The 17962-nt window shown below is 51.4% G+C and overlaps 1 protein-coding gene across 1 annotated transcript in view; it reads right to left on the minus strand.

Moving 5' to 3' along the window:
* The window catches only part of LOC111148941 (polycomb group ring finger 3), a 52254-nt gene extending 34520 nt beyond the window's left edge, over positions 1 to 17734 (minus strand). Inside the window, exons 1-3 of the mRNA XM_022505770.1 lie at positions 17668 to 17734; positions 1544 to 1584; positions 1055 to 1207 (exon numbers count right to left, since the gene is read on the minus strand). The gene's annotated coding sequence lies outside the window, so the exon portion shown is untranslated. The remainder of the gene's footprint in view (positions 1 to 1054; positions 1208 to 1543; positions 1585 to 17667) is intronic.
* Between the last annotated feature and the right edge of the window lie 228 nt (positions 17735 to 17962).

Raw genomic sequence — 17962 nt, forward strand, 5'->3', positions numbered from 1 at the left:
CACTGGGAACAACTGGGGCTTCAAGATAAGGAGTCATTCTCATCAGGCGAGCAGAATAAATCAGATCATTATCAACAGAATAACATCAAATGAAGTTCATGAGACATTCTTCCTTCCAGAAGGTGAGCTGATCACATGGAAGTAGAAGTCACCAGCCACCACAGAAACCGCAGCAACAGTTTCCTCAGGAATCATCAATGGAGGTTTTGTTGAGGAAGGGAAGATTCAAAGAGTCTCAAAGACACCCCCCCCACCCCCCCGCCAAACGAACACTTCTCAGGCACAGAGAGCAGGGCCTCCAGGTAGAAACACTGTGTAGACATTACTTCCTGAGTGACCAGCTGATACCCAGGTGGACATCAGATGAGAGAGAGATAGCTGTGCCTCCTGGAGTCATGCCACGAAGGACACAGCACCCCTCACGAGACTCCTGCTAAAAGAGCACACACGAGTCTCACCTACAGGAAACCCCAAAGGAGGTGACCCCCGAGGGAGGGAGGTCACAAGAGACAAGGGAAGACAAGAGGGGGCAGGCTGCCTGAGCACAGTGCCTGGCTGAGGGGACAGCCCTGACAGCCTGGAAAAGGGACCCTCTACCTGCTGACCACCCACATTAGGAGATAAGAGGACCCTGAGAGTCCCCCTGGCCCAGCTGCCAGCTCTGCCCAAGCTGGGCCCCAAGGTCAACCACCCTCCTGTCCTCAGGCCCACGAGGAGCTGCACTCAGAGGGGACATGTCTACTGTTGTCATCAGGCGGACGTCCTGCCTATAGACCTCCCACACTTGGCAGCCCCTGTGTAGCCCTGGACACTGGACACCACGTGGGCATGAGCCAAAGGAGGAAAAGTGCTACAAGACTGTCAGTCCTGTACCATTTGCACACACACCTGCCTGCAGACCCTGAGATGCCTCGATGGATGCATCTCAGAGCCTCTCGCAGGAAAGGTCAGCAGTGAACGTGAACAGTAGGCTTTTCACAGCTGTTGCTCCTCCCCATGCCACAACACAGGCTGCTGAAAGGCTGCCTGGAGGCCGGGGGAGACCGCACCTCACCTCTTCTAGATGTCTTCAGTCCCCTCCTCCTGCCTTTGCATTGGGCGCTCAGGCTGCGGCTCTGAGGCTGTAGGTCCTCGTCAGCGGCTTCACTCTGCCTTGTGGGTCTTCACGTCGGCACCTCCCTTCTGTCCCTTGCTCTCTGTCCATTTTCTGGCACAGAAACAGCCCTGTTATTTCACGTCAGCTCATTCACAGAGGACGCACAAAGTCCTGTAATGATGTTCTTTCCAGAATTCTTGGGTGAGTCCCACATAGTAAACAATAGAACAGAGTTGACCAGAAGGGTTAATTAAGGGACGGTTTGGGTATACATGAGTGGTTGCTCCCTAATTGCCCCTAGAACTGTCAGAGACTACATTTTAGAGAAGTTACAGAAGACGACTTTTTCTGTGGCTGTAGCATACTCACACAGTCTAATCCAAGGTAAATTTAAGCAATTCACATGCACTGAAAGAAGAGAAAAATCCATGATCAAACTGCATTTACCTGTACATGGCAGCCTGGGACGCTCTGCTACATTTTGAAGCCTGTGGAGACACACAACATAGGGGCGTCACCCACACACACTGTCCACACGGAGCCCACATCCGCTGCTGGACCTGCAGCCTTGGCTTTGCCCATTTACTTGTTTCAAACAACCAAATGGAAAACAAGAATTGATGACAGTGAAGAACCAGAACCCGCCACAAAGACACGGGCAGATGTCCGTGGCAGTCTGGTGGCACCAAGACCCAGGGGCTGTTGGGATGGGAGGGCACCCGGGAGGCAGGCAGGGGGCTCTGTCACGTGACGTGAGGCCAGAGGAGCGGGGAGATCTCGGGGGTGACCCGATGGAAGGCCCCAGAGACTAGTGCACAGTTGTACTTAGTGTCTGTGATTTTTGTGTGTTTTGCACCCTTACATCCCTCCTCATATCCCATAAGGTGAGCACACAGGCTGCATGATGGGTTCTGGGCCCCATCGGGGGGTCACGGAGTTCTGGGTGGAGACAGGCACAGACACCAACCAGCACAGGGCTGAGGTCGGGGTCCAGAGAGGGCTGTGTGAGTCCTCTGGGAAGATCTGGGCTCCCACTCTGGGTGACAGGGAGCCAAGAGATGCTCTCAAATCTGCGGGGGTGGGGTCTGCACTCCAGCCTGGAGGCCCCAGGGGGGTCAGGCTGTTGGCCATGGTGCCATGTGGGGGCTCCGTCTGAGACTTCTCTGGGACCCCCCATGGGCCTCTCCCTCCTCCCCTGAGGTCTTCCCACCCTCCAGGTGGGATGGTGGACAGGCAGGGCTGGAGGTGCCATGCCTGCTCCCTTCTGAAGCTGGGACGCACCTGAGAAAGCACCGGGCCCTGGTGGTTAACAATGTGGCTAAATATAACCTCGGAATGGTGGGCCTAGTAATACTTAAATGATGTTCACATTATACGCAGTTTATGTGATTTTTACTCTTCAAGATTTCCACGCTGCAGTTTTTATTAATTAATCTTTGAAGCTCAATTAACTTCTACAGAAAAAGGAAAAGAGGACGGAGGGGAAGGAGGAAGAGAGTTAGTTGGCTGGTTAGGAAGACTAACAGGTGTGTCTAAGGCACAGACAAGAGAACAAAGACAAAACACAGGGCCTGGCTCTGGACCAGGGCTGACCAGAATGCTCTGGGATGGTGGGACTCCTAAGAAATCCCCTCTGCCCAGCACGGTGGCTGCTGAGCCCCTGACATCTGGTGAGTGTGAATGAGGAAACTTCCGGTGGATTTTATTTTATTTAAGTAGTACTGTGGCTAGACACACAGTTACAGATACCTGAGCTAAGGTCTTAGACCTCAGTGAAGGAGAAAGACGCAAAGAAAAGGCTCCCTGGAGCCTACACCCTACTGGCGGAAGAGAGACAATAAGTAATGAATGCAATACACGGGTAAATTACTTAGTATGTTAACAGATGATAAATGCTATCAGTAAGACCAGAGTAGGGGAAGTAGGGGCACTGGTTTGAGGACTGGGTGTCAATGAGTCCCTCCTTTAGAAAGTTACATTTGAGCAATAATAGAATTAAGCTATTAGTATGAATTATGAACAATTTTATGCTGATAAAGTTGAAAATTTATATGAAGTTGATAAATTCCCAGAAAAAAAACTCACCGGAATTGAGGTAAGTAGAAATAGAAAACCCAGAAGTTCTGTAACGATTAAGGAAGTGGACATGGTCATCAGGAAAACCCCAGGTCCACCGTCTGAAAGGTTCTACCAAGTATTCAAAAAGCCAAAACCAACCTCCTCAGACAAATCCACTCTGAGAATCAAAAAGACGGTATTTTCCAACTCATTTTATGAAGGCAACACACACACCAGACCAGAACTGAAGGAAAATCACAGACTGAACTCACTGGTGGCCATCAGTGTCAAAGCTGTGAGCACACGGAGTCACCTGACCCAGGAATGTCTGAGCAGGAGGGGCATGCTTGACAATGAGGGTTGGCCCTACAATACAAGGGGGCTTACTATGAGGTAAAAAAGTAACCTGACAAAAGACAAAAGGAGAAAAATGATAAAAATCTTCCCAAAGATGCACAGAAATCATCTGATAAGATTCATTATCCATTCATGATTAAAAAAAAAAAATTCTTAGCAAATTTAGAAGCTAATAAAGGTTCTCTGTTTAAAAGAGACACAGGGCTGCGGGGTGGCTCTGTCAGTTGAGCGTCTGATTCTCGATAGCGGCTCAGGTCATGATCTCAGGGTCATGAGATTAAGCCTCACATCGGGCTCCACGCTGGACATGGAGCCTGCTTAAGATTCTCGATCCCTCTGCCTCTGCGCTTCCCCACTCTAAAAATAAATAAAAGAGACACAAACACAAATATCCACTCAAAGGGTTTCGCCTGAATGTTCAAGGCAGCTTTCTTCATAGTAGTCCCACAATGGAAAAAAGCCACAGTGCTTGTCAGCGGTGGTGGGAACAGAAAGTGGTCCGTCCACACAATGGATACTGCTCAGCAACCAAAATGAACAAAGGACAGAAACCAGGCACAAGAATTTCGCAGTGCATGTCCCACTGGACATACAGTTCTAGAAAAGGCAGATCTGGGAGCCCATGGGATGGCCAGTGGCAGGGACTGGTGGCTGGAAGTCTGAGGAGATGGCAGAGTTCTGGGTCAGGAGTGGGGTGTGGTCACAGATGCACCAGAAGACACCAACCACACAGCATGAAAGCTGCGGTGAACTTCAGTGTGTGTAAACTGTACCTCCATTAAAAAGTGCATTCTAAAATTTAAAAAAAAAACAACAAACATCATTCCTGGTGGTGAAACTGGAAAAACAAAATAAAAACAAACTCCTAGTTTATACCAGGCATCTCCCCTACCCTTATCCCCAAATAATCAGTTCCAGGTGGACGAAGACCAAATGTGAGAGCAAAATTTAAACCTTTGGAAGATACTAGGGCAAACATCCTCCTGACCTCAGGGGAGGAAAAGATTACAAACAGAATCAAAAAGCACTAACCACAAAGGGAACGACTAATAAAATCAACTACGTTAAAAATAAGTACATCAGATAATCACAAAACATAAGAGTGGAAACAGTCACACCTGAGACGACGGTCCAGACAGGGCTCCACGAGGCTGCTCCAAGAACAGAGACTGAGCGGGACCCACCACGCCCACACACCTGTGTCCTGTCTGTCCCTGCTTTGGGATGGAGGAGTTTTGACACCATATGGCCCAAAAAGCTACATTATTTGCTCAAAAACATTTGCCAATTCCTTTTCCAAGCAACAAAAGGAACCACAGGCACTTTACAGAAGAGAAAATCCAAATAAGCGTATTTTCAAACATTCAGCTTCATTAGTAACCCCGGAAATGCAAGTTAAAATGCCAATGAGGGTCTGCCACAGCTGTGCCTCATTGGTGAACACCTCCCTTGTGTCTGCTGGCCCTCCACCCCGTCAGACTGCTCTCAGTGAGATCCCGGTGATGAGGACATTACCAACATAAACTATCTGCAGGATCTCCGGTCACTGCCCCGACCGTGGCCAGGCGGACCCCTCCCACGTGGCTCCCTGCTGTGTGGTTCACGGGGCTGGCTCCACCATGCACTGCACCGGTGCTGGAGCCTTCCAGAAGGGCGGGGTGGCATGTCTCTCTGCCACAAATTTCAGGTCCACCGCAGGCCCGCAGGCAGTCATCCTGTGCAAAAAGGCCCAGGCTCCCTGTGCACTCCTGTGTACATCCCTCCAGTTAGCCCCTCCACCACTCACAGCTATGCACCAGCACCCCTAGCCGGGCCCCTCAGCCGCAAGCGCCCGGCTGGGTCACGCCCTCCCTCTGACTCCTGTGAGCGCCCATCGGGGGATGCTTCCCCAGCCCTCCATTCCTGTGGTGCACCAGCACCTCCGTCAGCCAGGACTATCTGTTAGGTAAATACACCAGGCTTTTTGCAGTGTGGACGTAATATGCACCTTTACTCAACATGATTTGGAAAGTAAAGAATAACACTAAGGAAAATCCCTACAACCCCAGTCCCCCCAAACTAATTGCTGTCCTTAATGTAATTGTGTATTTCCCTCTGTGGGTATGTCCTTAAATACTTGGAACATGTACATACACACCCTCATTTTTACTGGAAAATGGAAAGCCGCCCTCAGACAACGGATGATGCAATGACATGGGGCTTTCAGAACCACGAAGCTACCCCAGCTGTCTTCCCATGCCAACACACACAGCTCGGGCTCCCCGGCCACCGACGAGCTGTGCACCCTGGCCCAGGGATGCAGCGTGATGGCGGTGCCCCTACTGGTGGGCCCCCCCGGAAGCACCTTCCTCGGGGCCAGCCCCACCTGCCCTTCCCTCCGTTCCAGCGGCAGCCCAGACCCCCCTCAGGCCCGCTTGCCCGGGGACCCCGGAGAAAGAACCTGCCTCCTCCCGCAAATCCACAGCCAGCTCGTGTGCTTCGTCTCACGAGATCCTTCAAGTCTCCCGCTCTGTTTCCAGGAACATCTTAATCAGAATCATCAGCCCCTGGGGTGCCCGGTGGGCTCTGCTGCTAAGCCTCTGCCTTTGGCCCAGGTCATGATCCTGGGTCCTGGGATTGAGTCCTGCACTGGGCTCCCTGCTCAGCGGGAAGCCTCCTTCTCCCTCTCCCGCTCCCCTTGCCTGTGTTCCCTCTCTCGCTGTCTCTCTCTCTCTGTCAAATAAATAAAAACAATCTTCTAAAAAAAAAATCATTAACACAAAGTTGATCATAATACCTTAACCTTCACCAAACAGCTTTACTGAGAAATACTTGACAAAACATAAACTACACGTATTTTAGAAAGACGACTCAGCTTTGACGTTCGCCTGGGAAAGGACCAGCCCAGTGGAGATACGGACCCTCACCCCAGAGACCCCGATCTGCCGGGGAACTGCACTGAGGCGGCGTGTTCCGGGGGCTGTGTCCGTGACGTCATACGACTCGGCTCCCCTCACTTGTCCTATGCTGGGGCTCGCTCACGCGGCACCCACAGCTCGTTCTCATTCCGAGCAGCGTCCACTGCCCTGTTGTTAGCCTGCTCAGCAGCAGACAGAGACCTGGGCTGTTTCCTGTGGGGCAGTCAGGGACTCATGGCCACAACGTCGTGTGGACGGATGCTCTGGAGTAAACGCCAACCAGGGGGCCACATGAGGCTGCTTGACAACTTTTTAAGAAACTGTCAACCTGCTTCCCCTCCCACCCCCAACCACATCCAAGCACCAGCTGCCTGTGCAGGGGTCATGCTTTCCTCTCCTCCCTCACCCCAGTCCTGCCCGTTTCTTCCTGAATGCCATGCTCTCTGTCCGCCTTCCGTGGCCACAGCCGTCCCCTGGACACACCATGGCTCCCATAGAGATGGCAGAAGCACCCAGGACAGGCCTCCCTATGCCCACTCTCACCACAAATTCAATCTCGTGGACAAGTCTGAGCAACACATAGAAAAGCAAATCAGACATGTCCTTCCTGCATGAAAGCCTTGAAAAGATCCAGCCGTGCCCTCCTGCCATGCTCCAGTCCCATAAGCCCCATCCACATCAGGACTCCATCCACGATCAGTATCCACGTCAGGGCACATCCATGCCCCTTGGCCTCGCCTGCCTCTGGCTGTGTGCGCACCATTCCCACCAGCCCGGCCCTCCATCCTCAGGGCATCAGGCTGGCTCCCTGAGCCCTCTGGTCGGGTGACCACAGCACCAAATCTAACGCCGCTGCTATCCTGTCCCCACACTGTCAGCCTCTTCAGGGTGCTGTGCCCAGCCTGCCCCCCGTGGCACTGTGAACCCCCACAGCAGGGCTCAGGCTGCCCCCTCACTGCTGGCCATGATGTCTGGCAGAGCACCCACCCCAGAGCTGCCCAATCAACCAGAGAGATTTCTGTCTTCATCCATTTCCACAAGAAAATCACCAAACTGCTGAACTCTGCCCCATGCCCAGTGCCCTCTCCTCCCAAACCAGCCTGCTCCGATTTTGGATGCTTATGTGTCTCCACACCTGCTGTCCCATCTGATGGGCCTTCCTCTTCCTCTCTCTCTCCCCCAACTAGAGCACCTGTGTTGGCACACAGTGTGTGCTTAAGAAAGAGCCCTACTTTCTGGTGTCTGGTCACTGCAGCTTCTTCTCTATGGCCTCCCTGACCCCACGATCCTGCCTCCCAGGAATCCGGTGCCTCACTAGTCTCCCTGTGGTACCCAGCTAACCCATTCCCTGCATGGTCCTGCTCCCCAGCAGGGCTCTGGCACGTAGTGGGGCTCATGCGCTCGAGGACAGAATCACCAGGTCCTCAGGCAAGGCCTGCAGGAATGGACACTCCACATGCGGGCCAAATACCCAGAATTCACTGCCGTCTCAAGATGAACAGAACCGTATCATGAATGTGCCTTGCTGGGACACTGAAGTCAAGTTAAGATGATGAAAGAAAGTGAAACTTCAGATGTGTTTCTATGTGACGACATACTGTCACAAAAGCTTTGTAAAAATATGAATAACAAAAAAGTGCTTTGAATTCAGACTCTCAAAAGTGTTCATGACTCAAAGGACAGTGAAGTCCCTGCTCCATCTTCTCCCCTAACTTGGACCTGACACCCCACCCCCACCCCCAGGTCACCAAGGTCTCAGCCTTGCAAAAAGCTGAGGACTGCCTCCCCAGGCCTTGTCCTCGCTTCCCCACTCAGGGATGTCACAGGCCATCACCCACAGCTGCTCTTCCCGTCACTGGGTGTTCTGAGGACAACAGGATGCCTAATGTGTTAAATGAGTGACTAGGAATTCACTGATATGGCAGACTGATGACCATGTCCCTTGCTGAATTTACTCCCAATCTTCACTTCTTAAATTAAGGGTTTATATACATTTGGAAGTCAGTGATCTGAGATACAGTCCCCAGGTTGGGCTCCCAGGCGCCTGTCCCTTGAGCCCAGCCCACCCACTTCCAGTCACGTCCCACTGGCCTCTCACTTCCATGCTTACGCCGCTCAATGCTCCCTTACCCCAAATTCAGACGCTAACCACCTGTGGTCCACTTGGAAAGCTGGCATCTCCAAGTGTATAGTCCGGATTTCCTGTCCCCACCGGCTCATCCCATCTGTGGCTTCTCACTTACTTGGCACCCATGTGCAAGAGGTAAGGACAACTATACCCCTCACACTTACCCTACTGGACTGTGTTCAGGCACACCAAGCCACACTCACCCCCGACGCAGCTCCCAGGAATCCCAAGGAAATGCGAGTCTGAGTAGGTGGCTTTGTGGTATAAAACTCTCCAAGGGCTCAGGGAAAGCCAGAGCCTTCCAGTGGCCACTGAGGCCCCAAGCCACCCCTCTCACTCCACTCTGGCCATGGTGGACTCCTTGCTAGTTCTAGAACATTCTAGGTGTACTCCCACCTCATGGCCCTTGCACCTACTGTAGCTGGAACATCGTCTCTCAGGTGGATACACGGGAACTACCCTACTACCTCCATCAAGCCTTTTATCAAATGTCATCTACCCAGCAACGCCTTTAGGGACCATCTTGTTGACAATTACATGCCCAGTGTGCACACACCACAAATTTAAGATATTACCCTTGAATTTATAATACACCTATTTATGTTACTACCCATCTCCCTATACTACAATGCCAGCCACGTGACCGGAGCTATTAAAATTTCAATAAAAAGGTTATATGATAAAGTTGAGAAAATCTTCTCAAAGAGTAGATTAAGATAGGAAATGGAAAAGATCCAACATCCAACCAACAGGTGTTTTAGAAAAAACAGAAAACCGAGATAAGGAGCTTTCAAATATACTTTAATATTTTATTTCTTAAGCTGGGTAATAAGTACACAGGTGTTCATTGTATCTTTCTCTATGCTCATTTGTAGGCAGTATTTCATGATTTGGGAAAAATTATTCAAGTATTTCCCCAGCTGGAAGAACCATCAGACCACAAAGGCCTGAGTGCCTGGCACAGTGAGGGAAAATCCCCACATCTAACCAAGTCCTGGAAGCGGAAGACATCATGGGTACAAGAAAGGGTCCTACAGGTTCTGTGAGGAAAGGGGCTCACAGTGGAGTGGGACTCAGCACCAGACTTTTCATCAGCAACAGTGAATCCTACCAGCAAAAGAAGTAATTCTTTCCAAGTTCTGAGGAAAAGAGACTTTCATGTGGAATTCTACATCCAGCCAAACTATCAATCAAGTATGGTTGGAAGCCATGGTGTTTTCCGACGTCTCAGAAAAGGTGCTCAAATACTCATCCCAGGCATGCCTATGGAGACAATAAGTGTGCTCACATGTTATCACAGGCCTTGTGCTCAGGGAGCTCCCATTCCAGCTGGTGACGAGACATGACAAACTCATCAGCAAAGAGTGATGAGCACCGTGAAGAAAGCAGAGGAAGGCAGCGAAGCAGAGGAAACAGGTGGAGGGGCTGCTTTAGACAGTGACCAGAGGAGAGCCGGTGCAGAGGAACGTCTGACCTTGGACCCGGAGGGAGGGGTCAGAGCAGCAGGCACCCCACCGACGGGGCAAGGGGCCGCCGAAGTGCAAGAGGATCACTTTGTGGCCGGCTGGCCTGGAGGACGAGGCATCCACACGGGACAGGGGGACGAGGACAGAGGGCCAAGGAGGGCACGAGCTCAGACACGATCCTTGAGAATTTGGAACAGGAGACAGCAATGTCAGATAATGTCAGGAAAGAGGGAAGGTGAGATTAGAACTCAACCGTAAAACAGATCATTATATAATCATACCCATTTTAACTCCCAGATCCAACCCCTGGAGAAGATGAAAAACCTGTTAAGAAAAGGGGCTGCAGGACCCCAGGACTCTTCCAGTAGCGGCCAACTGATGAGTTGGCTCTGCTGCAGACATGCAACCCCCTTCATGAAAAAGGCCAACTCAGGGTAGAAACAAGAGCCCAGAGGGCGAAGCACAGAACGAGCAGGCTCACTCTGAGCTCAAAACCCAATCAAGAATCCCAATGGGGGGGGCGCCTGGGTGGCTCAGTGGGTTAAAGCCTCTGCCTTCGGCTCAGGTCATGATCCCAGCGTCCTGGGATCGAGCCCCGCATCGGGCTTTCTGCTCCGCAGGGAGCCTGCTTCCTCCTCTCTCTCTGCCTGCCTCTCTGTCCACTTGTGATCTCTGCCTGTCAAATAAATAAATAAAAACTCTTTAAAGAAAAAAAAAAAAAAAAAAAAAGAATCCCAATGGGGCATCCCCACCGGGTTTCAGAACTGCGTTGGGCCTGTGACTCCCTGCTATGTCCACTCCTCCGTTTTCAACTGGTAATCTACACCTGTCTTGCTGGGGGGTGGGGGTGGGGTACTGGGAAGGCGGTCTGTCTCACTTGGTTCGCAAGTGTCCAGGAGTAGCAGCCAGTGGACTGCACCAAGTGGGTGATTCAGGGGATGAGATTCCAGAACTCTGTGGTTCACGCAAGGTCTGGGACTCTGAGTGGGTGCTACCGTGGGACGAGACCCTGGGGAACCTCAGAAGAGGGACAGGTGTATCTGGCATTTGGCAGGATATGAATTTTGGGGCAGCAGGACTGTGGCAGGCAGAATCCTGAGATGGCCATGAGATTCTGGGCCCTGGCATACTTCAGTCTCCCACCTTACTAACCCTCGGTACTGCTGCAAAGGGATTTTTGAGGACGTAATTAGGGTTCCAAATCAGCTGACCTTAAAATAGGGTAAGCCAAAGAGCACGGTCATTCAAAGCAGAGTTTTCTCCAGCTCACAGCAGAAGAGCAGGACAGAGGGGCGAGTCCTACCAGCCCGGCAGAAAGCAACTTGCTGTCAACTACCCACAGTCCTTGGACGAGGAAGTGTGGGGCCACTAGGAGCTGAGGGCAGCCCCCAACTGACGGCCTGCAACAAAGCAGAACCTCAGTCCAACAACCACAGGAGGTGGTAGAGTGAGCTCAGAAGATGACCCGAGTCCCAGATGAGAGCCTCAGCCCAGCACGTGGATTTCAGCCTCTGAGGCCCTGAGCAGAAGAGCAGCCACACTGTGCTAGACTTCCAACCCATGGAACTGGGACTAGTAAGTCAGTGTCCTTTTAAGCCACTAATTTTGAGGCAAGTTGTTACGCAGTGTTAGAAAATTAATGTAACTGTATTTAAAGACATGGAGTTAAATAGCCGAAGAAAGGGCCAATTTCCCAAGCATGTAAAACAGAGTGACCACAAGTCCTGGGGACATTTTCATTTGGCAACTATTCTCCCAATTCTAGAGACAAGGAACAGGTTAATAAACAAGTAGCAGAAGGTGCAGCCCCTTGGTCTGGACTGAACTGTGCCCACCTCAAATTCCTGTGTTGGCGCCCTAAGCCATGTCCAAAGATGGAGCATCTGGGGCAACATGGTCAGATGTGTAAGGATGGGCCCGGATGTGATTAGCGTCCGTGCAAGAGGTGCTGGAAGAGGGCTTCCACCGCCAGGAGGCAGCCAGCCCGCACCCCAAGCCACATCGACTGGCACCTTGGCCTTGGGCTTCAGCCCCCAGGACAGTGAGAAATAAATGCCTGCTGCTTAAACCACTCCATCTGTGATGTTCTGCTGTGGCAGCTGACTAAGACACCTCCCTTGTGGTTTCTGATTCTGTCTTTGTCTCCAGACTGCCTTTAACAAAAGGCTGGGGGAAACCAACTGCCTCTAGCCATTTCTGTCTCTACAGTAAGAAAGGCACTTACTTTAGGGTAAAGAAATGTTACTTGTCAGCAAAAGTCCTATTTCCATTAGCAATTTCAAACCCTTTCCAAGCACTGAACCCTCTACAAAGTCTGCTTAAAGCATTGGCACGGAGGATCAGGGCTCGCTCCTCCATGAAATGGCCAGAGGCTGCGTCCCCATCAGAAATGGGACAGGGAGGGCCTGGCTGACTTTCCCATGGCAGGACACTGGGAACTGTGGCCCCAGAAGCGTGGCTGGCAGGACTGACCCAAGTAACAGGACCTGACTGGGTGTCCCCGATGGTGCAACATAAAGCACTCACTGGCCCCTGCGAAGGCATCTCCCAGGCCTGCAGCCTGACTTGGCCTCTCCCCCATTCCTTCAGTTCAGAGTACACAGGGACAACAAAGGTGGATGACATCTTAAGTGGAGAATCGGAAAAATCCAGGTGTGACACATAGCCTGCAAAAGTCAACCCTGTGGGGGGCAAGAGGGAAACCTGAGAAGACACAGGGGCCATGACCCCCAGTGCCACCCAGGGAACCCACCTATGCCTCGTCCAGGAGGCGCAGGACACCCTGTGCCATCCCAGGACCCTGCCTGGATCTGGTTGGGGAAAATGCCACAGAAGACATTCCTGAGACAAGTCGGGAGATTGGAAAATGAACAGAAAATGAGCTAGTATGTGAACCGAGTGCCCATTCCTCAGGCGTGAGAATGACACTGTGGTTGTGTGGAGACCATCCTGATCCCATGACCTATGTGCTCAGAATTACTGAAGGAATTGGGAGGTTGTCTGTAGCTACTTTCAGATGATTCAGTGACAATAAATATGTATTTAGAAAAAAGAGATAAAGCAAACATGGCAAAGCATAAATAATTGCTAGATCAGGGTGGGGTATAGAATCCTTTCCGTTTTCCTCCACTGTGTTTTTTTCTGAAATAAAAATGGAAAGGCTGACCCTTCTCTGCTCCTCACATTCCAGCCATGGCCTGCATCTGTTTCCTCCCAGGCACACAGGGGTGATCAGAGAGCAGACGTGGAGTGGCTTTAAGAACCAGATGAGCTGACACACAGAGTATCTCCAAGACAGGGCCACACAAGGTGTGAATGAAGATCAGACTTCAATTCTTTGTTGCGCATCTAACACCGGCCAGGCCCTGCTGAGCATCACCACTTTCTGCCCCCATAAAACCCACAGTTAGCAGGGGCTTCAAAGAAGAATGCAGACAGCTTTCTACTGTTGGCATATTTCTTGCTAAACATCTGGAACAGGTTAACAGCATGTTAATGTAGCAAAGTCCAGTGAATACTGATTCATTTGCAAAATAATCCAATTAACTTCCACTCCCCATGTTCACCTGAATATTAGAAGTTCTCTTCAAAAAAGCATTCAACCCCACAACTAGTTTTTAAGGATATATTTTCTAGCGCGTTTTATTTCTTATCAATGAGTTTTGCTTAATTTAACAGACAATTCTGAAGATGTGCCTAAGCAAGGCTCACACCTTAACTCTCTCATCATGTGTTAAGTGTTTCATTATTGTTGTCCTTTGGCCTTCAGAGAATTCAGTTCTGTAGGGAGGAACATGGCAGATCAGAAAAGATACGCTTATTATTTTTAGAGGTCTTACTTCTTAAAATTTAATGATAAACTATCAACTTGTAGAGCAGTATAGTTCCATTTTTTGAAGCACAATGAGAATTGGGCAGCATTTCTGTACTACAAACAGCAAATATCAGAAGGGTAGTAAGAAACTGTCCCCAAACCTCAACATATTTCAATAGTAAAATTACATTTTCAATTTCAAATTCGATTCTGACCAATAAGCAAACAGCTTCAAATGAAATAATAAATCCTGGCATTCGAGAAAGCACAAGTATAAACCAAAATAAACCTTCCTTTATAATTCAATCTAACAACTCAAATAAGTAATTCCAATCACTGGCAAGAGGCCCCTTCCTCCCACTAGCAAGACCTGGACCCCAGCAGGTCCAGAAAGAACTGGGCAGCAGGAGGGGACACATCCCTCTGCAGAGGGCTTCCACAGTGCGCTTTACAGCCCTCACTCCAGCCCCCGCCCGGGGTGCCAGAGAGAGGCATGGCACCAGAGTCCATGAGCTCCAAGGAGCCACAGGCCCTGAGCACTGAGGCCCTTACATTCTGGCTCCTGGAGCATGACTTCCTTACAAGGGTCAAATATCTAAAATGTCTCAGGATCTTACTCCTGAAAAACTTTTTACAAAGGTCAGTTTATAATTCCTGGAGCAAAATCTCGGGCAGGACTAAAATGATGCTCTGGAAACACTGAAATCATTGAACTTGAAGCTATCCAAGAATTCTACAGCACTCAATTTAATTTGCAGGGTTGGCAGGGGAGTTGCTTATGGTTTGCTCCAGGTGTAATTCCCAAGCATCTTCCCTATTTATAATTTATCTTCCCTCCTGTGTAAGTTCCAGTGGCTGTGGTCATTATGGTGACATCAGAGGAACCTATACAATCAAAGAGAGCTGAGTTGTTGCAACCTTCTACTGAACGCACTGTTCTCTATCCAATTCTGCTAATTGACTTGCGGGTATTTCTCAAGTACAGGCCCTATATTAGCTGAAATCTGCTAAGTGACAGGCATTAAGATGACCACAGTGACCATCACCCCCACGCCCAGTACACATACCCTAAGCCTAACCCTAACCCAGTGACGAGGTTCTAACAAAGAGAATATGGCAAAAGGGATGGGATGTCCCTGCCACAATTAGGTCTCGAAGACTGTGGCCTTCTCGCTTGCTCTCTTTTCTGCACTGGCTCCCTCTGACTTGCCCTATGAAGAGCCCCAGTGGCCGAGCAAGCAGGCCTGGAAGCACAGTCAAACACACAGTCAAACCTTCAGATGAGACCACAGCTCCAGCCAGCACTCTGAAGGCAGCCTTATGAGACTCTGAGTCAGAGGACTCAGCTAAGCAGTGCCTGGATTCCTGACCCACAGAAACGGTAAAATAATTAACTGATGTTTTAAGACACTAAGTTTTGGGGTAATTTGTTGGGCAGCAATATATAAATAATGCAACCATGCAGGACTATCACACCTTTAAAAATGCAAAAATAGGAAATTAAAGAACCTAACCAAAGCTGAATGCCCAATTTGGCAAGTCTTCTCCAAAACTTCAGAAAACAAATTAAGTTTTAAAAAAGGTACAAAAGTACAACAACAACAACAAAAAAATCAGAAGTAAGTGTTGAGTAAGAAGGTCCCAAGTGTGGTTACATTTGGCGAATAAAAGTTCCTAAGCTGGACTATTTGGGGACTCCATTTGCTTAGGAGTTGGTCTTATAAAATGCCAATCTGAAAACCTAAACGGGTCTTCTCCCAAGTAACCAAGCAGTAAAGTTGTGGCACAAAGTGAAATACTGAACTGACCAGTTCAAGTGTCTCTTTCGGGAGTTCATAGAGCTCAGAGTGTTAGATTTTTATCTCATCCTACTGCCCAATCTCTGGATCAGTTTGCAAGCCTAACACATGCTGATCTTTCTACAAGTATTCCTGCCTTTCACTCATTCATTCACAGTCACTTCTTCATTTAATAGTTGTGTGCTACCTGCTGACCTCACGCCAGGCAGCCAGTTCTGGGAGCTGAGCTGGACAATGCCCTTGCCCTCCTGGGCTTTTCATTCTCTCAAACTCCTCCAGCATCATCTTACTGGATGCACTCTGGAGCCAGTCCCCAGTCAAAGAGTAGCACATACCACACCCTACTTTTTCATCAGCACTTTCAAATTAAAGGAGAACACGGGCTAGTTTTAGATGAAAGTGTCATTCAAAGGTTTCAGAGAAGCAAAGACCCCCATTGTTAGGTCCTTTAATATTTTCCTTTCCTGGAGTGGAGAGGGTGCCTAATCCACTCACCTGATATATATGCATATCTGCTCCAACTTTCCTGCCCTGGGCCAGTGCCCCCAAAACACTTTCCTAGGCTTCCAACACTCCTGGTTGGACCCACCCCTCCTGGACCTTCCTGGACACCTGTGAGAGGACATCCTGAGACCCCAGTCTCAGGATGGAGGGCACACCTACACAACCATATGACCTCCACCAACGGAGGGAGAGAAGGGCTGGAGTGGTTGAAGGTGATGAACACTGACCACAAGGCCAAGGCAAAAGACAGTAGCCCTGGTGTAGGGGCTGAAGAATAGAGTAGGGGACAGCTTTCTGGATCTGGGGAGTGAGCACAGTGCTGGCCTGAGGCATGGAGCCAGTGCGGACTAGGAGCTCCACTTGAATCCCTATAGGCATGAGGATGGGTCCCCACCCTGCTTCACATGTGCCCCTGGGGCCCAGCCAGGAGGCATCTGCTGAAGGCCAGAAGGTCTGTAGGCCTGGCCCAGGTGCTCCTAACATCAGGGTGCTCGGGGGCCTCAGAGGGACTTGCACTATAGGGCTCAGGTGACCAGGATCCCCAATGCTCCCAAGCCTTCATAGCAGGTGGATCCAGTTGCGTAGAAAGGACACATTAAGGGCCCCTGCCCTAGGGGTCCAACCTTCTGGAGGGCTGGCTTGGGGTTCCAGCATCCCATATAGTCCACTCTTGGGGTCTGGGTGATTCCTATCTACTTGTTCAGGAGTTCAGGCCTTCCGAGTGACCTATCTCCAAGTTCCAGCTCTTGTCAGGGTCCTGGCCCTCCTGGAGAGCCTAGCTTCTTCACGGTCCTGCACCAGCATCCAGATGTTCCCAAATGACCTACCTGGGGCCCTGGTCATCCCCGGAGCCTGTAGCATGGGATGAACCCTCCTTAAGGCACGGTCCCAGGGTCCTGGCCTCCCACTTGGAAGGGGCTGTATCAGGGCCTCAGAAGTGCTCACAGGACTGTTCCAGGATCCCAGCCCTCTTTGGGGCCAGTCTTGGTGTCCTGGCCCTCCTCAGTGACCCAGCCCTCCTTGGGTCCTGCCAGATCTTGGGGTCTGGCCCTCCTCAGTGACCTATCTCAGAGTCCAGCCCTCTCTGACTCCTGTCCGGTCTCAAGGTCCCAGTCCTCCTCGGTGACCCGTACTGGGGTTGGACCCTCCTGGATGACCCATCCCAGGACTGGACTCTCCTCGGTGACCTATGTCAGGGTCCAGCGCTTCCTGTCTGGTGGGTTTGGGGTCTAGCCCACCTCCGTGAACCGTTTCAGGGTCTGGCCTTCCCAGCTGGCCCGTCCCGGGGTCCGGTTCTCTCCGGTCCCTCCCCGATGACCCGTCCCGGGGTCCGGCCCTTCCCCGTGACCTATCCCGGGTCCCGGCCCCGTGGGTCCGGCCCGTGCCCGGAGCGTGCCGAGCCGTGTCGGGGCTCCGCGGGCCGGGCCGACGAGGGGCGCAGGGGCGCGGACCGGGGTTCCGAGCCTTCCGGGCCCGCACACCGGCCGAGGCCGCGGCCTGAGGAGCGGGCGCCGCGGGCCAGGCCAGGCGGGGCGCGGACTCACTGACCTGCCGTCTCGGCTGCGGGCGAGCGGGGCGCACGCGGGGGCAGCGTCGGGAGTGGGGGAGGCGCCGCTCCCTCCGGGTCCCCCCCAAGAGCAGGAGAAAAAAACCCGTCCGGAGTTTAAAACAAAGAGGCGGAAATGCCCGAACGGAGCCGAGCGGCGAGTCGGGGGCGCCGCGCATGGAGCATGCGCGTTGCGCGGCCCGGCTCCCACCCCGCAGCAGGGAGGGGGCGGGGCCAGTAGGGGGCGGGGCCCGAAGGCGCGGCCGGGGCGTGGTCACAAGGCGCAGGCGCTTTTGG

Source organism: Enhydra lutris, unplaced genomic scaffold (genome assembly GCF_002288905.1).
Source record: "Enhydra lutris kenyoni isolate GAN:26980312 unplaced genomic scaffold, ASM228890v2 scaffoldscaffold21, whole genome shotgun sequence".
NCBI classification, from domain to species: Eukaryota; Metazoa; Chordata; class Mammalia; order Carnivora; family Mustelidae; genus Enhydra; species Enhydra lutris.